The sequence below is a fragment of the Giraffa tippelskirchi genome, chromosome 11 (assembly GCF_054371585.1).
Source record: "Giraffa tippelskirchi isolate mGirTip1 chromosome 11, T2T-mGirTip1v1.2.pri, whole genome shotgun sequence".
In the NCBI taxonomy this organism is placed as follows: domain Eukaryota; kingdom Metazoa; phylum Chordata; class Mammalia; order Artiodactyla; family Giraffidae; genus Giraffa; species Giraffa tippelskirchi.
The window spans coordinates 41,882,227-41,905,393 of record NC_137285.1 but is presented as its reverse complement, the minus strand read 5'-3'; the positions used below and the strand labels follow the sequence as shown (position 1 = coordinate 41,905,393).

General features: G+C 35.5%; 1 protein-coding gene across 1 annotated transcript in view; it reads right to left on the bottom strand.

Moving 5' to 3' along the window:
* Window positions 1-8,755: 8,755 nt before the first annotated feature.
* C11H4orf33 (chromosome 11 C4orf33 homolog) overlaps window positions 8,756-23,167 on the bottom strand; it is an 855,122-nt gene continuing 840,710 nt past the window's right edge. Inside the window, exons 15-17 of the transcript XR_014068175.1 lie at window positions 18,878-18,934; window positions 13,297-13,365; window positions 8,756-9,709 (exon numbers count right to left, since the gene is read on the bottom strand). The gene's annotated coding sequence lies outside the window, so the exon portion shown is untranslated. The remainder of the gene's footprint in view (window positions 9,710-13,296; window positions 13,366-18,877; window positions 18,935-23,167) is intronic.

Genomic DNA, 23,167 nt, shown 5'->3' with positions numbered 1-23,167 from the left:
AAAGTAATGTTTCAGTCTATTCATCATGGAATTTTCCAGAAGAAATGAGAATAGAAAATTTGCTGTGTACCTGCAAACAAGGGAGGTAAAAGATATTTAGTGCAAGTTGAATGTCTTCCTTTAACCTTAGAGATTTTTATAAAATGACATCTTTTCTGAAGACAGAGTGATAATAACTTATGACTTTGAGGTCTTAGGCCAGTCTATGGTATTATTGCCAGTCCAAGGAAAATTGTATTTCAAATAACGTCCAATCTAACCTTCAACACCTAATCATCTAGAAGGCCTAGAAAGCATAGAGTTCAGATATTAAGAATACTCAGATTACATATGCTATTCTCTCAACTCTCTCTTCTTGAAAAATCAAGTCTGTACTTTAAGATTGAATTCTAAACTCCATTAAAGCTCTGAAGGTGAATCAATGGGTTTTACTTTATGTCTCTATAGGCAATTTTGTTACAAAACCAGCAAGAATTATAAAACTTAGAGCACTATGGATGTTTTATGGCTATTATTTTATTTACTACAGTAAGAAAAATCATCTGTTTATAAAAGGTAGAAACATTGCCATTTATAGAAGGAATGTGTAATTTTGTATTCTAATTGGTTTCTAAGAAAATATTGCAAAACTGAAGATATATGACCTTCTATCCAGACACTGTATTTAAAAATAATTATTATAGTATCACTTCACAAAACAGGTTTTCTCACTCTCACTCACATATGTCTCTGATGATAGCAGATGAAGAAACGTCTAATGAAAGTATTGACTAAAGAGCAGCTCCAAGATTATTTGAAGGAAAAATACTTTAAAATACATAGGTTTCACCATGACTTATTAGTTTAATATGACAACTTCCACAGGAAGTTCCACTGTCTCTGTCTTCTCATGTTTTCCTTGAAAAAAGATGCTATTTTAATAGGAAATATGCATAAATCATTTTAATGAAAAATATAATTTCATTCACAAGTCAAATGATAGAATTCTCACTAGTATTTTATTCATTATACACTTACTTTTAACCCTGGTTTAGCCACAAATATTGCCAAACAAAGCTATTTTTATTGCCTAAAACAATTCACATACTACTTCATGGATTTTTCAAAAACTGGAAACTCATTTAAGGATTTGCTTTCTTACTTTAAAAAGTAAAAGAATTCCTCTGATAGCTCTCCTCTTTATGTTTTGCTTGACTGCTTTATTCGAAACAAGTGGCATGCTATAAGGCACACAATTATCTTCAATGAATAATGAAAGATCATGAAGATAAATTGCAGCTGTATCAATAGGAATTGGTAACTAATTTTGGAATCTGATTCTTGCCCAGAGCAATAGTTAAGGTTGAGTTGCAATGGCAGGAAAAAAATGTGAAGCCAGAAAATTAAATTTGAATTCTGGTTAAATACCATAGGGGAAGTATAATTAAAAACAAAATCTTAGCACAACCTAGAAATCCTCTCCACAAAGTTTGTAGAGAGAGAAAACTTTTCTGTTACTGAATAAGCATTACAGCAGAATGTAATGACCATCTCAGGTAATCAGCTAAGAGATCGCAAAGGCAAAAAGAAATCTCACTGTTTGATACAGCCAAGTGGATATGACAAAATATATCAAAGAATTTCAGATAAACAATAACTAGTCCTCAAATAAGAAGAATTGACAGCATAATTTGTCACATATTATTCATACTAACTTTACCTGATAATTGTATCTACCATCTGTGTTAGCTAGTTTTTTCCAAGAAAAAGTGAAAGTGTCCAACTCTTTGAGACTCCATCAGGCTTCTCTGTCCATGGAATTTTCCATGGCAAGAATACTGGCATGTATTGCCATTCACCTTACCAGGTAATCTTCCTGATGCAGGGATCCCCAGGCATCCTGCATTGTAGGCAAATTCTTTACCATGTGAGCCACCAGGGAAGGCCAGTTTTATCTGATTGAATAAAAATTTCACAATTTTATTACAAGAGGTGGTTTGGAGTCAGGAGGCAACCTTGAATTTAGGTTCCTATTCTCTCATAGAAACTGAGAGATAGGGGTACTCTCTCCCTGAATGCTAGCATTTCAAAGAGATGGCTTGCAGGTTCTTGACAAAAACTTTCCTGGACCAAAGAGCTGACAAAAGGCCAACAGACAGATGCCTATTTAATTTTCAAAAGGGCTTACATACATTCAAAGAGACAAGAAAGGACTACAGCTGCAAGTTTTCTAAGGTAAATGCTCCAAGAAAAAGGGGATGAAAAATCTCTTCCCCCATTTTTGACAGGGATAATTAAGCCACATATTTTTCATTTTTTGTCCTTACCATACAAACTACTAAGGTTCATTAACATAATCATAAGAGAGAACAACTGACTTTATTCAAATTATGAAAAAATTATAAAGTATTAGAATTATAAAATTTACAACTTTAATTTGTCAAAGCCAGTGTACTATCTCCTTTAATTTGGCAGATTCTTTACCATTGAGCCACCAAGGAAGCCCTTTAATTCTTTAATGTATGTAGATAATCACATATTTCTACAAGGGATGCTATTGAGAGTGAGCAGAATTTTGCACCCTCTCCCCCCGCAAAGTATGCCTCTTTGGCATAAGAACTTTTTTAGGCTGACTATTTTTAAGAAAGAGCAGACATAGGAAAAGCCTGGAAAACTGAGTAGAGGTTACCCTTTTGTAAGAGATATTTATGTTTATATGGGAAGTATACAAGTTGTTAAAATTCTGTTTGTCTTTCTCCTGTTAATCTGTATTTGATTATAAGTGAGTTGGTGTTGGTGAGGGGGGTCTCAGCCAAGAACCTAGAAGGGAATGTGAACAAAGAACAAAAGGGCATCCTCACCACTCTTCAAAGGTTAAGTCATACCCCTCTTCAGCGGCCCACCAACAGTGTAACCTGAGAGGACTTCTGGATGAAAAACAGGATGAGGTACTCTGTGCTTTGGATACATAGGCCCTTACATATATAAATGTCTCAGGGTGAAATTAATGACACCAGATTCTTGCATCTTCCCATACTTATGCAAACACTAAAATCATTAACTTGAGATATCTGTTCTTCAGGATTAGCAAGATGTATGCATGTATTTAGGACTTCCCTGGTGGCTCAGATGGTAAAGAATCTGTCTGCAATGCAGGACACCTGGGTTTGATCCCTGGGTCAGGAAGATCCCCTGGAGAAGGGAATGGCTACCCACTCCAGTATTTTTTGCCTGGAGAATTCTAGTGGGCTGCAGTCTGCGTGCATGCATGCTAAGTCATTTCAGTTGTGTCCAATTCTTTGCAACCCCGTGGACTGTAGCTGCCAGGCTCCTCTGCCCATGGGACTCTCCAGGGAAGAATACTGGTGTGGGTTGCCATGCCTTCTTCCAGGGGACCTTCCTGGCAAGGATCAAACCCACATCTCCAGCGTCTCCTGCATTGGCAGGTTCTTTATCATTAGGAACCTGGGAAGCCTGGGCTACAGTCTATGGAGTCACAAAGAGATGGACACAAATGAGCAACTAACACTTTATTTTCATGCCTGTATTTCCCAACCGTCAAAATAAATATATGAATAGGCCTGCCCCCTACCTCTTCAGAGCACTTCCTCTGAGCTAACTAAATAGCTAAGTAAATAACACCCAGCTTATAATCCTCAGTAATACCTTGTATTAAATGTAAACTCACAATTCCCATATTCTTGGTTTTTCTTTATGTTAACAGAATAAAAATATTTTTTATTCTCTGTATTACCCCTGCTTTTGCCCACTGGCAAAATTATCCTTAAATTATATATCTAATTACAAATTCAAGAATCATTTGTAGTTTATGGATTTTCCATTGTCACATTCAAGAAAACCTATTTTAAGGAGTTATGTAAAAAAAAGGAGCCAGCCTTTGAAAATTCTAATTTCTGAGATGTGAACTGATTTGTTCTTGTTCCTTTGGGTCAGAGCTACTTAGGGCTAAGGGATCCTGTACTGAATAGAATTCTTAGGATTGGAATTTTCCCATTTTAGTGGGCCTTGCTGATCAAATTGGGTTCAAAGTCAGAGTAAACCTTCAATCACTAATGAGATCTAAAAATATTTGATATTGAAAAGTTACTTCCATTCACTTTATTGATAAAACAGTAACTCAGGTTACACCATGACTACTCATCATGTTTTTAATTGACCAGTGATTCCCCACTACAGCACACTGCACATTCACAAAATCCCACTCATGATAATATATATTTTTCTTTACCCCTCGTAATCCTAATATGGAATCACAAGCTTAAGGCGCAATATGATTAAAATAACTCTGTAGAGCTGAATACTATCTTTGTATCTTCTAATACAATTGTCCAAGAATTTCAAAATATTTTTCTTTTTCATAGAATTTCCACAGTTGCCAAAACTCAATTCCCAGAATTTCTCTCCAGAATATATTATTCTTTTTTGGTTTTTATAAGTTATGATGAACTTAGTTGCCATGGCCTCTTAATGTATATGCAGACTGCCTAGCATGCTTTGACTTTTCAGATATATTTAATATCATATGTTATTATATAGGAGAAGGCAATGGCACCCCGCTCCAGTACTCTTGCCTGGAGAATCCCATGGACGGAGGAGCCTGGTGGGTTGCAGTCCATGGGGTCGCAAAGAGTCGGACACGACTGAGTGACTTCACTTTTCACTTTTATGCATTGGAGAAGGAAATGGCAACCCACTCCAGTGTTTTTGCCTGGAGAATCCCAAGGACGGAGGAGCCTGGTGGGCTGCCGTCTATGGGGTCGCACAGAGTCGGAAACGACTGACGTGACTTAGCAGCAGCAGCAGCAGTTATTATATAGGTATATATGTAATATATAGGTATGTGAGTATTTCTATAAAATATCACTAAACATAACAGAAAAACAAACATGATTTATTTGGATGACAAGAGAGATGAAAGGCTTTTAAAAAAGATGGAAAAAATGAAATAAAAATGTTCGATGTAATCTTTTTCTTCAGAGTCTTGTAATAAATAGTACACTGGCAGGTCATAGCCAGTCACTCACAGTGCCTAAGTGAGGACACAATATGGATTTGCTAAAAGTGCTTTATTTTGAAATGGAGTTTCTGCAATTCCTGGTTATTGATGATGTAGTTTGTAGCATTATTTTTATTCAGCCATGACCAATAGAAAATTAAAGCAACTTTGATCACTTTGGAAATTCTAGGCTTGGTTTTTCATTTGTAACTATCAATTATTTAAAGAATAGTTTAAAATGGCTCTTGGAACCCTTTTGGGGGGAAAAAATTACAGTAATTTAGGTAGAAAACGTGAATGATCTCAAGTTTTTAGTTTCATATGGAATAAAACTGCCTTATAAAACAGTCACATTGCCATCTACTGACAACTTTTTGTAAAAGAACCAGCATTTTCTCATCTGTCTGACTGTGGACTTCAATGATCTATTACTTGACATGTGGCAGTATAAAAAAGGGGTAACATAGTATATCCGTTGCTCAGTACATCTACTTGAAATAATCTCACCATTCACAGAAGCCATTTTAAGCTCTTCAAAGTTTCACTTTTATATACTGCAATTAGATACATTTATTAATGGCATTATTGCATAGTATTTCATAGCTGGTAAAACTGTTTTCAGGAAAGTGACTACAGAGTGTATATTAATAAATCTGCCCTGCATGTATAGTACATAGGGACTTGCTAATAGGATTTTCATAATAACAGCGTTTATCTCATAGCACATTTTATAATACCAATCACTGTGTAACAGCAGTGTTGTTATTACACGATATAAAAAATGAGATTTGTGTTAAGGACACGTATTATAACCTGAAACACAAAAGAATCAATACAATGGTAGTTGAAGCACTTGTGCATTAAAACATTTTCATCCCCATCCCTTTTTGCCTTTGCCAGAGTTGATATAAGAAAACACCCAGTTCTATTGTAAATAGATCAAGCATTCATGTACCAATGAACTAGTAGCTCTAGAATGTAGCATTCTGATATACAGTGACTCTGATTCTATAGATAGCAAATCAATTATTTCCAGTCTGTAGTATTCAGCATCAAATGGAATTTATTCCCCAATTTATTTCTACAGAATCATGTTACTGATTTCTTTTTCTGTCACATTCTAAGATGTGGAGTTTCTCCTCAAATTAAAGTTTTTCTTTACCTCCAATCCTGGCACAAGGCATCTTTAAAAGAAGTGATTTGTTAGCTCAGTAAATGTTTAAAATTAAATTTTATAATCATTAAAAGTAAATTAATATCAAGTGAATATTAAAGCCATGTAAAAATACTGAAAGTTATATCCTTTATCATTCAAATTCAAAACTAAACTAAAATAAAATTTAACTTTAAAGTATTATTTTTCACAAGGTAAAAGTCATGAGTACTTTTATCAGTTTGTCAGAAAACCACATGCTGTATTTTAAAACTTAAACATGAAAAAAAATTCAAACTTTTGGGCTAGCCTCATCTATACCTTGTAAAATAAACAATACACAGAACCTGAGCTCTGAGCCCCATTTAACAATAGCCAGGTAACTCAGTTGTTCATAACCATCACAAACAGAAAAAAAAATGTCAACCTAAAGTTGCTTGTAATAGCTTAACTGTAGGTAAAATCAATCAGGGGACATATCATTAGCCTATTTGTTTTACGTATTTTTCGCCTAAAATAGATCAATGGATGGAGAGTGTACAGTATTGCAGAACTGAAAGCCATGCACTATGCACTATTCAAGTAAGCCACACTGTTGGATATTTTGTCACGACTGGTTCTCCCAAGATTTATTATGAAACACACTGAACCAAAGATTCCCTTGAATGGAGGCCCAAGAAAGCATGGTATTCTGCTCTCAGAACTTCAGCTCATTTTGAAGAAAGAATCACTCAAGAAGAGATGAAAGGCCTAGATTTTTATGCCACTTTTCAGCTACATCTATATGTTAAATATTCTTGCTGCATTTCCTTACCTTGCAAAATAGAGCATTTCCAGGTGATAATTCAGTTATAGCCACTGTAAAGAGCATCACTGTTGAAAGATATTTAGATTTTCTTTTTCCTCCAGGAAGCACAGTTAAAAGACTGCACACGTATACAGAATATGAAACATTTCCATTAGTAGAACTAGTATTTCAGTTTATAGAAATTTGGCAATGAAATATTTATATTTGAACTGCAGCGTTTTTCACCTTATATTGCTTGCTTCCTATTACATTTGTGTTATCATGGATTAAAAAAGCATTGTCTCAAATTTTATGTGACTTTAAAATCAAATCAAACTAGAAATGTCATATAAGAAAGTTCTGGTGACAGAAGTTTGCACTGCTCAGTGTGAGGGGTGCTTTTGATGGGGCAAGAGGCAAACGTGAGAGCAGGCAGAGGAGGACCCATGGCACTTCTGCTTCACTTTCTCCCATAAAGTCATCTTGGGACAAAGAGTACTGGCTCCTGTGACCGCTCAGAACTCCAATACCGGTGTCTTCAAGGATAAAATCAGAATAGCACAGAAACCCTGACAAAAGAGAGCTGACAAAAACAGATGAAGAAAAACTGTGGACAGCCACTTTCCCACACTGTTTTCAAATGTCCTGCATTGTTAAACATAATCTATTGTGGGGATTGTCTGTCCTAATGCTGATTCTCCTGGGAAGGTAAAAGGTGAAGCCATTTATCTAAGCTTTGTGTAATAGGGTTGGTCATTACTAACGGTTTATTTAGTCACTGAGATTTTCCACTCTGGGACTCATCTATCCTCCTGCCTCCAAATCCCTTAAGCACATTGATGTGAAAGTCTGATTTTCCTCCATAAACATGGAAAGACAGAGGAGCTTCTATCCCTAAAGGAAAATGAACTCACACATACAAGGCAAGACACTTGAGAAATAAACCTACCTCTGAATAAATATGATTCTGTTAGAAACGGATGTATTAGAACATATTTATTATGATTTAGACAGTCAAGAATCTGCCTGCAATGTGGGAGACTCAGGTTCGATCCCTGGGTTGGCAAGATCCCCTGGAGAAGCAAATAGCAACCCACTCCAGTATTCCTGCCTGGAGAATCCCATGCACAGAGGAGCTGGGCAGGCTGCAGCCTTCGGGGTCACAAAGAGTTGGACATGACTGAGCGACTAACACATACACATATCCAGATTTATAATTAGTCAAATGATAAACTAAACAATAAAAGAGAAGATATTATTAAGATGAAATAGGAATAAGAAAACATAAAAAATAAACAGAAACATAAATATATTATTATTAATTAGAATATATAATTAATGTATCAATGTATATATGTATAATACTAGAGGTAGATGGAATTTGGGAACGTATGGATACAGATGAGGAGATATATTAGCAAACTGGAAGATCAGATCAAGAAAATTACTCAGAAGGGCACTTTCCTGGTGGTCCAGTGGTTAAGACTCCAAGTTCCCAGTGCTGGGAAGCCAGGCTCAATCTGTGGTCTGGGAACTAGATCCCACATGCTGCAACTAAAAAAAATAAAAATAAACAACCCGTGTGCCACAACTAAGACCCAGCACAGCCAAATAAATGATTGAATAATAAAAAAAAGAAATTTCTCAGGAAAAGAAATCACAAGAAAGAAACACAAAAGACTAAAACACAAACTGAGAGATAAGAATGTTAGGAAAAAAGTCCTGATATCTGGAAAATAAGATTTTTTTTCAAAAACAGAAGAAATAAAGATAAAAATAATAGTTTTTTGAGGTAAAAATGGATATCAGTTTCACAGAATTTTTTTTTTTTTTTTTTAACAAAAGATATGTCAGATTAAAAGTGCTCTCAGAAAAGAAAATCTCCATTCATCCTGTATAGGCAAATTGTACACTATCAAGGAGGAAGGAAGGCTTAAGTGAAAAGATTGAGTGATAAGGGAGCTTCATAGTGTGAATTATATCAGAGCCACAAGTACGGTATCTGGAACTAGGGTTGATAATTGTGTAAAGAAAAATTATTGAAAATTTATATGAATAAGGCTGAGAGAATCCAGGAACACCATTTATCAAACTCACTCAAGGATCTCTCCACCATCTAGAAGAATGCACTTTTGTCTGTCTTTAGACTCTGGAAGATATGCATTAACTTGTTACTGTCCAGTAAAAATGAAAATAATGTCTATTAGAAATAGTCTTCATTTTTTTTTTTTTTTATTGCTCTGATGCCGATTAACTGGTTCTAATCTTCTAAATGCCTGTATACATCTGTTTCCTCAAATTCTCTTTGAAACAGCTTTACCCTTTTACTAGTTCAATCATTAATGAGCTAATAAATTTTTGACAAGCATTCATTCAATATTTATAGGCCACTAAATATTTTAACTTGAGAAAATTATGATTTGATACCTAGAACCTGGGATCCATATTTTGTAAGAAAATGTATTTACAGATGATTTTGTACATCTATACCCTTTACATCCCTGAATACTTCTTTATTTTTTACATAACCATCTTTAAGATCTCTGGGGCTTCCCAGGTGGTCAGGGGTAAAGAATCAAGTTGCCAAGCAGGAGACATGGCTGAATCCCTGGGTGGGGAAGATCCCTTAAAGAAGGAAATAGCAACCCACTCAAGTATTCTTCCCTGGGAAATTCCATGGACAGAGGATCCTGGTGAGCTAACAATCCATGGAGTCGTCAACAGTCAAACACAGCTTAGTGGCTGAACAGCATCAGCAGCAAGATGTCTGACTCTGGAATAAGAAAAATAAGTGCTTAGGTCCAGCTGCATGATGCACATAGGGTAAATCAAGTAATGGCACTAAACGTTAGTTTTCTGAACTGAAAATTGGAATGATACTTGTAAATCTTCTTGAAGTTATGAAAATTAAATGAAAATAATCCCTATAGAACACTTACCACAATACACTGCTGAATAACCACAAAATAAATGTTAGCTATTTTAACTTTTACTCTTGAAAAATAACAAAAAAAATGTACATTAATCTAAAAATCATTTATGTAACAACATGTTCCTGAAAGAAGGCATATCCATGAGGGGCAAAGAGAAAGCAAATAGTTATGGAGATCTCTGTGGCATATTTATATGACTTTTACTGCATTATGCATCCTTTAATATCTAAAGAAAATAAAATTAACTGTGAATTATTTATTTATATTTGAACATTTTGAAATCATTCAGCTAATTATCTGCCAGACATCCAAAGGAACATGATGTCCATTACTTTGTTATTTTCTATTGGAGTTTAAATGAATTGGTCAACATCTTCCAGCTGTCCCAGAACAGAGTTTTCATTTCTTTAGTTTTCAAATTAGAAAGTTAGGAAGTGTAAAGTATGTTCTTTATAATAAAGAAGAAATCAAATTTTCAGAAAATATAAATGAGAATTTTAGCTCAAAAAAAGCGAGTTAGAAGATAGCATTCATTCATTTTAGGAAATGTATCATGTATATATTAATGTGAAAAAAATAAACTATCAGGTAGGCCTAAAGATTCACTCTGCTATATGAACCCTTCACTTCTCAGGTATCACAATGGTTTTGTGTCTATTCAAATGGATTTATGACATTCAGCTTAAAATGTGTAAGTCATTTGTGTAATTAAAGAGTTATTAAATAATTTTACTATTGATAATTCTAGCAACTATTTCAGCACTGAGGATATGATGCAAATAGTTCAGTATATAACTGTGACTAGAGTATCAAGTTTCCTAAGCATAAATCGTGTTTGGTTTTTATTTCAGGATGGACAAGTATAAAATCTTACTGGTTAAAAACTGAACTATTAATAAAAACAGAAATGACCTCAGAGCAGAGAAGTGGGATGTCATCACCTTTATAGATGAATAGATAACATACATGAATATGTGCTTCTATTTGGTCATGAATAGATACAAGTTAGGCACCCTAAGACACTCAACAGAGGCTACTAGTCTTTTCAAGTATGAGATGTGCACTTACCCTCATATTGCAAAAGGTTCCTTTGATTCTGATGAAATATTAAATAAAAGTCACAGGAAAAGTAATTTTCCATTTGCTGTAATGAATTGTTTGGGCATAGTAGTAAAAAACATTGGTAAGAAAAATGGGCCATATTTCAGAATCAGCAACAAGACAAAACTAAAATATCTCTTCAGCAAAATATCTGTGTCATTTCTGTCACTACCTGTAAATGGTGACCAGATTTGGCTCATTAACTAAAGGTCCACACGGCAACTGTTACAATGACAGAGAGGGTAAACCATTTCCAACTGCAGTCAATTCTAGAAGACCACTTTTTGGAAGGTCATAAATTTGCTCTGTGCCACCAAATTTGCTCTACATTCTATTTCAATAACTTATATTATTGTATTTGAATTATAATTCATTTGCATGAACTCTTTTGTCAAAATGAATTTCAGATTCTAAATAGGAAAAATGAAATTGGTTGCAGTGGGAAAAAAACAACAAATCTTATTATTTAATTGGATATATAATGATAATATCTGTAAGACTAATAGCAAAATCCAAATATGCTTTATTGAAAAGTTCTTTAGCACTCTCTCTTATCATCTCTCATTTTCTCTGATGTACTAGACCTAAATTGCCACTTATAATGTGTGATGAACATACAGAAACTTACATGTTGCCTTTTGTTTTATCTAGGAGCAAGTAGATTGTACAAATAAGCTTGATTGCTCTGTGATAGAAAATGTGACCATCTGTAACAATTCATATTGTGAACTTATTACATAGATAATTATTATGATTAGTGTTACAATTCAGCAATCAGAAATCTGTATAGGATCCAAAAGAACACAGCAGGATAATACTCCATCTAAATGGGCTCAGGAAAAATGCAATTTATTTGACACACTCCACAAGAGAGGCAGAATCAATTGGACATATAGCGTAATCATTTTTCTCTCCCTCAGTAGCTCGTCACAGGAGCCAGCATCAGGCATGGAAGGGAGTTTCTTATACATAGCCGTGGTTATTGCATCTGTATAAGCATAGATCCAGCCTTGGGTACACTCAAGATATTACTGAAGTTCCTTTTATCTGGACAGGAGAGGTTGTTCTAAAGACACACTCCTTACATTACATTCCATACAGCTATCTTGATGTCATTCAACAAACTTCCCCATCTCTCTAACTCTATTTCAGTTCAAACACAGCTATTACATTTGGCTTGGACTATGCATTTTACAAAAATCCATTCCTCCTCAAAGTTCTTTGTAAACTATAAAAAAAGTTCATATAAGCTATTCTTTGAAAAAAAACAGTAAATCTTAACGTGAGAAATATAAACTTATTTAAATATTTTCTAACACCCGGTGGTTTTCGGGAGTTTAAGAGATAACTTTTTATTGCCATGCTGGTAAAATCTGTAATTGTTCAATTTTTAAAAAGCTGTTGTGTGTCTCTAGTTCACCCACATCTGCTACATTAAATAAGATATGACAGAAGGGAACTTGGTGGGAGGTGGAGAGGGAGAAGGCAAAGGAGTCCTAAAGACATGCAGGTGGAAAGCTGTTACCCTAAACATCTGGACCTATTTACTAGGCAGTTGCTATTCTGGGATAGATACATGTTCTATGTACTAACTCCCTTGGTGGAGTACAAATAATATAAAAATGAAATGCTGTTACTGTACAAAATATCAAAATTTCAAAATGTTAATTTTTCAGAACAATCAATTACAAAATCACTAAGATGGCAAACTCTTCATTTTTTTGAATAGAAAATGTAAAAGATAGGCAAGTGTCCAGTATTTTCAAGATTTATTCTCTACTTTAAAAATGTATATTTCATAATTAAAAACCATTAGGTTGGAAGGTGAAAATTTCATCATATGACATTTTCTTCAGGGTATCCTATATGTACTTATTGTCTATTTTGTGCCTACATTTCAAGTGTCATTTCATTAAAACGATGTACATATTTTGGAGGAGGGGGTTATATAATATGGCAGTCCTTGATATTTTTTTCTTCCATATACCATATCAATAATTTTTGGAGAGGCTATTTACATATGCATGGCACAATTTTCCATAAGTATAAAATAACTGAAGAATGAAAAACAAAACTGTTTCCATGATCATTCATTCATTTTCTTCACTTGGAGACTACTAACTGTAAGTTTGTCTTTTGTTTGCAGGTGTGATCTATCCTTTCTTTACTTTTCATTTTTAACAAATTTATACTATTTATTGTTGAAAACGTTTGATAATTTTATGAATTTTGCACTAAGACAACACTCTTCTTCTACTCTTCTTAGATTGTAAATTTCAGATTTCATACCACATTCAACACTGTACATGCTTCTTCTGTTTTTTACCTCTGTTTTCAAAATCACATAAGTGTTCTGTTCTTGAGTGATTATTCAATAAGCAGTATCTTTAGACCTCTGAAAATGGAAATAGAAGAGAAGGATTGAGCTTTCTTCTGACCTCTTTCTAAAGAACATAAACAGAAACACATGTACAGTCATATGCCTATGTGAACACATACACACACAAACTTTCTTCCAACAGAATTATATAAATCTGATTTTTACTGTTTAATGGTTAAGCCAGTTGTTAATATTTGTATTGTGACTATGTAAATTAATACTCATAGCTAAGCCATGTAGACTATTCCAGGTAATCTACTAACATTATATTTCATATTTTACTCAAGTCTTTATTGCCCTGGAGCTAATTTTTTTCATTTGGTTACCTCTCAGTGTGACCATCAAAAGGTCATCCTTGGATAATCTCTAAATATCTTCTCAAATAACCCAAACATGTTCCCATTCATTTTCACTTTTGCCTGAAGTTCTTTATCCTCCAGCCTTAATCTGAACCACTGGACTTCTAGATTTATGGCTTGGTGGTTACCTCGGTACTTCTCTTGCCCATCAATTTGGAAATTCCTTTCTCTCCTCTGGGAAAGCTCTTTTTCCAGGGAACATGTTTTTGCACTTTCTTGTTTCTCTCATGATCCTTGACAGGGGGACTGTTTTCTTTTTTCCCCCTAAGAATCCGTAATCTTCACTTTACTTCCACTGATATGAAATTTTAGGTTATTGGTTTTGGTATAGGTGTTGATGCATATACACATCCTCAGTCTTTCCAATGAATATTCAGGACTGATTTCCTTTAGGATTCACTGGTTGGATCTCTTTGCAGTCCAAGGGACTCTCAAGAGTCTTCTCCAACACCACAGTTCAAAAGCATCAATTATTTTTCCAATCACTGTTATGGGGACTCTTTAGACAATTCTGGAAATTATTATTAAGCTATGGGACATTTGCATAATAGTTAAATATGATGTTTCACTTCCATATTTTCTGTTACATTTTTCTGGAACTCCTATCATTAGATATTTCTACTTCCAGATTGGTCCTCTAACTTGGACATATTTTTCCTTATTATGACACATTCCCATGTCTTTTGTTTTATAAACTGAAATTTTCAATAACTGTGTTTTCATATATAGTTATATATGCAGACATTATACAGTTTTATTTATTCTTAAAGTGCTGCACTCAATATGCAAGCAAATATGGAAAACTCAGCAGTGGCCACAGGACTGGAAAAGGTCAGTTTTCACTCCAATACCAAAGAAAGGCAATGCCAAAGAATGCTCAAACTACTGCACAATTGCACTCATCTCACACGCTAGTAAAGCAATGCTTAAAATTCTCCAAGCCAGGCTTTAGCAATACGTGAACCGTGAACTTCTAGATGTTCAAGCTGGTTTTAGACAAGGCAGAGGAATCAGAGATCAAATTGCCAACATCCGCTGGATCATCGAAAAAGAGAGTTCTAGAAAAACATCTATTTCTGCTTTATTGACTATGCCAAAGCCTTTGACTGTGTGGATCACAATAAACTGTGGAAAATTCTGAAAGAGATGGGAATACCAGACCACCTGACCTGCCTCTTGAGAAACCTGTATGCCGGTCAGGAAGCAACAGTTAGAACTGGACATGAAACAACAGACTGGTTCCAAATAGGAAAAGGAGTACGTCAAGGCTGTATATTGTCACCCTGCTTATTTAACTTATATGCAGAGTACATCATAAGAAACGCTGGGCTGGATGAAGCGCAAGCTGGAATCAGTATTGCCGGGAGAAATATCAATAACCTTAAATATGCAGATGACACCACCCTTATGGCAGAAAGTGAAGAACTAAAGAGCCTCTGATGAAAGTGAAAGAGGAGAATGAAAAAGTTGGCTTAAAGCTCTACATTCAGAAAACTAAGATCATGGTATCCGGTCTGATCACTTCATGGCAGACAGAAGGGGAAACAGTGGAAACAGAGGCTGACTTTATTTTTCTGGGCTCCAAAATCACTGCAGATGGTGACTGCAGCCATGAAATTAAAAGATGCTCACTCCTTGGAAGGAAAGTTATGACCAACAGCATATTAAAAAGCAGAGACATTACTTTGCCAACAAAGGTCCGTCTAGTCAAGACTATGGTTTTTCCAGTAGTCATGTATGGATGCGAGAGTTGGAGTATAAAGAAAGCTGGGCATCGAATAATCAATGCTTTTGAACTGTGGTGCTGGAGAAGACTCTTGAGAATCCCTTAGACTGCAAGGAGATCCAACCAGTCCATCCTAAAGGAGATCAGTCCTGGGTGTTCATTGGAAGGACTGATGCTGAAGCTGAAACTCCAATACTTTGGACACCTGATGCGAAGAGCTGACTCATTGGAAGAGACTCTGATGCTGGGAAAGATTGAGGGAAGGAGGAGAAGGGAACGACAGAGGATGAGATGGCTGGGTGGCATCACCAACTCGATGGACATGGGTTTGGGTGGACTCTGGGAGTTGGTGATGGACAGGGAGGCCTGGCATGCTGCACTTTATGCGGTGGCAAAGAGTCAGACACGACTGAGCGACTGAAATGAACTGAACTGAATGGTTTTCATTAGAGGATTCTATTTTTATGCATACAATCCTTTAAAATTTTGTCCCTGAGATTTCTAGAAGAAAAAAAAATAGTTCTTTTTCATCTATTTTTATTTGATAGTGAAGTACTAAAGTTCTGCGTACATGAGCTGTGGTTTTCAACGACTCTTACTTGTAAATTCTGAAATTAAATGAAATGAATATATTTTGACCACCTGATCAACATCTTGCCTTTTATAAGTTTTTGTGAAAAATAGGTAACTCGGTGTCTTTTCTGCCATGAAGAGAGTACTGTTATGGAGAAAATAGAAGCATGAATAATGAACAACTATATGAGGTGGGATGAAATAAATAACATTTTTATTTTGTTTCTGCATTTCTTTCATAATTGAAAGCTACTTGGGTGCTAATCTGGAGTAGAAGATTTCCTCCCTCTGAATATAAAAATAGGCATCTCAGAAGCCTATATTTTTATGTTAAGCTTTATGAATATGGAGATTCTATATGAGAATAATGATGTGATGGGGCCAGATGCCATGATCTTATTTTTTTCAATAATGAGTTGTATGCCAATTTTTCACTCTCCTCGTTCACTTTCATCGAGATGCTCTTTAGTTCTTCTTCACTTTCTGCCATAAGGGTGGTGTCATCTGCATATCTGAGGTTATTGATATTTCTCTCTGCAATCTTGATTCCAGCTTGTGCTTCATCCAGCCTGGCATTTCACTTTATGTACTCAGCATATAAGTTAAATTAGCAGGGTGACAGTCTAGAGACTTGATGTGCTCCTTTCCCTATCTGGAACCAATCTGTTGTTCCATGTCCAGTTCTACCTGTTGGTTCTTGACCTGCATACAGATTTCTCAGGAGGCAGGTAAGGTGGTCTGGTATTCCCATCTCTTTAAGAATTTTCGACAATTTTTTGTGATCTACAAGGTCAAAGACTTTGTTATAATCAATAAAGCAGAAGTAGATGTTTTTTCTGGAACTCTCTTGCTTTTTTGATGATCCAAAATATGTTTGCAATTTGATCTCTGGTTCCTCTGCCTTTTCTAAATCCAGCATGAACATCTGTAAGTTCACGGTTCACATACTGTTGAAGCCTGGCTTGGAGTATTTTGAGCATTACTTTGCTAGCATGTGAGATGGGATGACCCTGAGGGATGAGATGAGGAGGGAGGTGGGAGGGAGGGTCAGGATGGGGAACACATGTACACCCATGACTGAGTCATATGAACGTATGGCAAAAACCACCACAATACTGTAAAGTAATTAGCCTCCAATTAAAACAATAAAAATAAAAATAAATAAATAAATAAATTTAGGGTGGACATGCACACACTGCTATGTTTAAAATCGATAACCAGCAAGGACCTACATTATAGTACATGGGACTCTTCTCAATGTTATGTAGCAGCCTGGATGAGAGAGGAGTTAGAGGGAGAATTGTTTTTGTTGTTTAGTCAGTAAGTCATGTTCAACTCTTTGCAACCCCGTGAATTGTATCATACCAGGCTTCCTTGTCCTTCAGTATGTCCCAGGGTTTGCTCAAACTCATGTCCATTGAGTCGGTGATGCCATCCAACCATCTCATCCTCTGTCACCCCCTTCTCCTCCTGGCCTCAATCTTTCCCAGCATCAGGGTCTTTTCCAATGAGTCAGCTCTTCTCATTAGGTGGCCAAGGTATTGGAGCTTCAGCTTCAGCTTCAGCTTCAGCAGTGAATATTCAGGGTTGATTTCTTTAGGATTAACTGGTTTGATTTCCTTGCAGTCCAAGAATAATACATGTATATGTGTGGCTGAATCCTTTCACTGTTTACCTGAAACTATAACAACACTGCTTTTTGCCTATACTCTAATACAAAATAAAAAAAATAAAATAAAATAAAATAAAATTAATACAATTTTACATTAATTTTGAATAGTTCTTAAAATGTATTGAATTTTTAAATTTTACAAATAGTGCTTTTGAATATTACATATTTAATCTGAAGAGCTCTATAGTGAAGCTAAAGAAATAACATTATGTATGATTATTACATAAATAAAAAACTAAGGAAAGAAATTTAAATAATTGTACTAATAGGTGGATATTCCATGTCTCAAGCCAGCTTATGTGGTGATGGTCTAATCCAAAGCTTTATAACCTTCAATGACACCCTCAGCAGTTTTTAACGATTCTCACTAAAATATTCTTTTCAAGATAAATCTTTATATTAAACACAATATTCTGTCCTCTGTTCCCCTGTCCTCTTTTCAGTTTATATTAATTTTGAGACAGAGTTTGAGGGTGGATTAGATAGTAATCTAGTATAAACTATTTAGAATGGCACAGGTTTTGATTATTGTCAATATTCTTTTAAAAAACTATATTATTGTTAGCAACAAAATCACAATGCTGCTTCTATATTCAGAAAGCAGTCATCCTGAGGGATTAAACCATGATGAACTTTAATGCTAACCAATTTGGGGTTTTACTTAGTATCATCTTATTATAAAGGGGAGAATGCAGTTTTGTGAGGAAAGGACACAAAGCGTGTCTTTGTGCTTCTCACAATAGAGCGTATCAGCGCTTTCATTCGTTTAAATCACATCAAATTTCAGTATCTGACTAGTTGTGGCCTGCAAAATGGCAATTTTTATCTGGTTTAACCTAGCACATTTGGACTTTTATTTCTGCTAAAAAAAAAAAAAAAATTTGAGAAAAAGAAAGAATAAATTAGCTTATTATTTACTAATAAACTAAAATTAAATAGGTTAATGTACACTCATAACACTTTAAAAATAATAATTTTTGTATATGTAAAGCCTTATTTAATCTGGCATATTTAATTTAGACACTTTCATTAATAGAAGACTCATAACATGGAATCATAACTTTAAAGAACAAAAGCTTTCGCAAGCACTTTCTTTCATGTAGTTGACAAGGTTCCTTTGAGAATGTCACATCAACATTTTTTTTAAAAATCAATGAGACAATATTAGCCTTACATTTTAAGAATGCAGATACTTACTTTACGCTGTAATGTCAAAAAAGCCCTAAACAGCATCTTTTCTATTTAAATGACCCACTGTGAAAAGAACACAGGGAAATACCAAAATTGTTATTTTATTATTAAAATTGTTAACATTTTAATTAAAATTGAAGTACTAAAATTCTTTGATTTTTAATTAAAATCGAGGTATTAAAATTCTTTGATTTTGAAAATGGAAACCTTGTCCTATTCATCAGTATGTCCCTACTCTTCTCTCAGCACCTGAACTTTGTACTTAATGTGTACTTTATAGAGTTCATATATTTTGTTTTATATAAAAATGTGATTATGCTCTTAAAGATTCATGGTAAATGGAACTCAGGGAGGGAAAAAGCCCAGATAACAGATAAAATTTTAACAGTATATTTGATACTTTACAAATCATAAACTTATACCTGTTTTACTTATCGTAACAATGAAATCTTTTTTAAAAATGCTCCTGTTTTTCGACACTTTGATTTACAATATTCATTCAGCTTTAAAATTTAACTCGCACTTATTGTAATTCAGAACTATACCAAAATCATTTTTAAGAAAACATTCCAAGATTTTGTATGGAAAAAGCAGCTACTAAAAATGTTTCCTTTACTTTCATAAATTTAAGCACAGAAGTTGAAAATATTATATATATATATATATATATATATTTCTTATTTATACATGCACTATTAAAGATACTTCAAATCTTAAGTATTTTAAATAGCAACTTTATTAAGATTAGTTCACCTACCTTAAAATTGATCCTTTAAATGTACAGAATTCAATGGTTTTTAGTATATTCACAGAGTCATGTAGCCATTACTACTACCTGATTTCAAAACATTTTCATCATCCCCAAAAGAAACCCTGCACAGATTAGTAGTCTGAGACTATAATTATTTTTAAAAGACATAACAAACTACACATACTTTTCCCTGAAAAGAGGACTAGTACACAAACATAGATAATTTTCATTTCCTAATAGTAGGGAATTAGTAAAAGTGGCAGTTTTCCCTTCGGTATGCTTCTATACCAATTGTACTTAGCAGTTTTGACTTAATGCTTGGGAGAAGATTTCCAAGGGGTAATATTACAATAATAACTTTTTTCTGAATATTTTTCTACAATTTGGACTTGCAATGTCTATTTCCTTAAATGTTTTCCTCCCATGTGTATAGTGAATGTGGTAGTTGGATGCATTAATGGCCCTAATTCTTCAGCCTTCCTGTACCCAGGGATTTTGCCTTATAACTGTTCACTACCCTCACACTCAGCTCTTGAATGGCCATGTTATTTTCTCTGCCCAAGATGATTTTAGCAGCTGCAATACAAACAGATGAATGAAGTGAGCTTAGACTTTTGAGGTATTTTCCTTTGCCATCTGCCATTAGCATTAAAAAAAAAAAAAAGTAAGTCTAGGCTAACCCATTGTTCCTAGCAGATGAGACATGATTCAGAGTCAATCTCATAAACACCTAAATGAGCCAGCTGACCTGCAAATGTATGAGATACACAAGCAAGTCAAGCCAAGGTCAGCCTAGTTTTTCTGTTACCTGCGAAAGAGCTCAGCCAAAATCAGTAGTCTTTTAACCTGACCACATCAGATGTGGGCAGTGGATGCTTATTGCGATATACGCTGCTGAACTTCTACAGTTGCTTGTTGTGGAGTATTATGGCAATGGTACGTAACTGAAGCTGCTGCTGCTGCTGCTAAGTCGCTTCAGTCGTGTCTGACTCTGTGCGACCCCACAGACGGCAGCCCACCAGGCTCCACCGTCCCTGGGATTCTCCAGGCAAGAATATTGGAGTGGGTTGCCATTTCCTTCTCCAGTGCATGAAAGGGAAAAGTGGAAGTGAAGTCGCTCAGTCGTGTCCGACTCCTAGCGACCCCATGGACTGTAGCCCACCAGGCTCCTCCGTCCATGGGATTTTCCAGGCAAGAGTACTGGAGTGGGGTGCCATTGCCTTCTCCGGTAACTGAAGCAGTCTGTAACTAATAAGAAAAACAAAGAATATGACATCACTTAAAATGTCAATTATTTCTCAAGCTATGGACACCTGTATTTAGATAGATTTTCCTTAAATCACCATAATCAAATCCTTTCTTGATGTATCTATAGCAGTAGTGAACTCTGCTCCTAGCACAGATGGAGTGAGCTGGGTAGAGAGGAGAATTAAGGAATTTCCTTACCTACTTCTGCTTTATTGACTATGCTAAAGCCTTTGACTGTGTGGATCACAACAAACTGTGGAAAATTCTTAAAGCGATGGGAATACCATACCATCTTACCTGCCTCCTGAGAAATCTGTATGCAGGTCAAGAAGCAACTGTTAGAAATGGACATGGAACAACAAACTGGTCCCAAATCAGGAAAGGAGTGCATCAAGGCTGTATATTGTCACCATGCTTATTTAACTTATATGAAGCACAGGTTGGAATCAAGATTGCCAGGAGAAACGTCAATAACCTCATATATGCAGATGGCACCACCCTTATGGCAGAAAGCGAAGTGGAAATAAAGAACCTCTTGAGGAAAATGAAAGACAAGAGTGAAAAGGTAGGCTTAAAACTCAACATTCAGAAAACTAAGATCATGGCATCCAGTCCCATCACTTCATGGCAAATAGATGGGGAAACAATGGAAACAGTGAGAAACTTTATTTTCTTGTGCTCCAAAATCACTGCAGATGGTGACTGCAGCCATGAAATTAAAAGACGTTTGCTCCTTGGAAGAAAAGCTATGACCAACCTAGACATCATATTAAAAAGCAGAGACATTACTTTCTGACAAAGATATGTCTAGTCAAAGATATGGTTTTTCCAGTAGTCATGTATGGATGTGAGAGTTGGCCTATAAAGAAAGCTGAGCACCGAAGAATTGATGCTTTTGAACTGTGGTGTTGGAGAAGACTCTTGAGAGTCCCTTGGACAGCAAGGAGATCCAACCAGTGAATCATAAAGGAAATCAGTCCTGAATATTCATTGGAAGGATTAATGCTGAAGCTGAAGCTCCAATGCTTTGGCCACCTGATGCTGGGAAAGACTGAAGGTGGGAGCAGAAGGGGACAACAGAGGATGAGATGGTTGGATGGCATTACTGACTCAATGAACACGAGTTTCAGCAAGCTCTAGGAGTTGGTGATGGAAAGGGAAGCCTGGTGTGCTGCTGTTTGTGGGGTTGAAAAGAGTCAGACATGACTGAGCGACTGATCTAAACTGAACTTAGTATAACCCAACCAGTAGCTGGTTTAAGAAAACCAACTTATTCCCTTCAACCCGCAAAATAGAACCAAGTGAGAGTATTGTCATTTGGAGCTGAAAAACATTTTACTCATAGAATCAATGAAGACAAAATATATGAACACTGCCATGCTTATTATTTTAAAACATATCCAGTCAAACATAGAGGCCACTTCAAATAGTTTGAATGCACTGACTATATTTCTAGATGCTCCAATACCAGCTACATGGGATGAAACAGAGTATTTATAAGTGCCAGCACTTTAGGCGCTGTCAAATCAGAGCATAGACATATCTCAGGCAACCAGAAGCAAAAAAAAAAAACCAAAAACTAAGGGGCCATTTGACTCTAAGTTCTTTACAGCATAGAGCCTCCATGTGAAGACACAAGATCAGTCAAGAAGTCCAAAAAACTTGCAAGAATCAAAATAGGAGCCTAAAACAAGCATTATGGTCTGAGGAGACTTGTAGCCAAATGTCAGGAGTGAAACAGTATACACTGGGCTTTTGGCACAAAGAGGACTGAAAATTACATGCCTTTCTTTCGCACAAGTCTCAGTACTTGATATATGCTGGTTTTAAATTGCAGTCATGCCAAACTATTTCTTCAAGTGGCATATTCTAGTCTCAGTAATGTCCACCTATGCATATAAATATAAGTATTTTGGAAGGCCATAATTCCCACACTTTTAGATTGGTCTAATATACAGTTTAAAAGAATCCTGGCCTGAAGAAATGTATGAAGCTAAGAAGTCTTTGCCTTGAATATGGACATACTTCTGAAAATTGTTTGCCATTTGGAATCTGAAGAATATTAGACTGAACTACCAATTTAAACGTTAACAGACCATGAAATTTCTAGCACTTGTAGGCACAACAAATTAACAATAGGCTAGAGTGGAAAGAATGTTGGTTGAGAAAAGAGACAGGTTACAGGAGACCAGAAACAGCCAAAGTTATGATGACATGGTCAGATGTAGACCTCAGTGACCTTGTGGAGTGGACAAAAGGAATGGAGAAAAACTTGAGAACAACCTAAACACTCATCT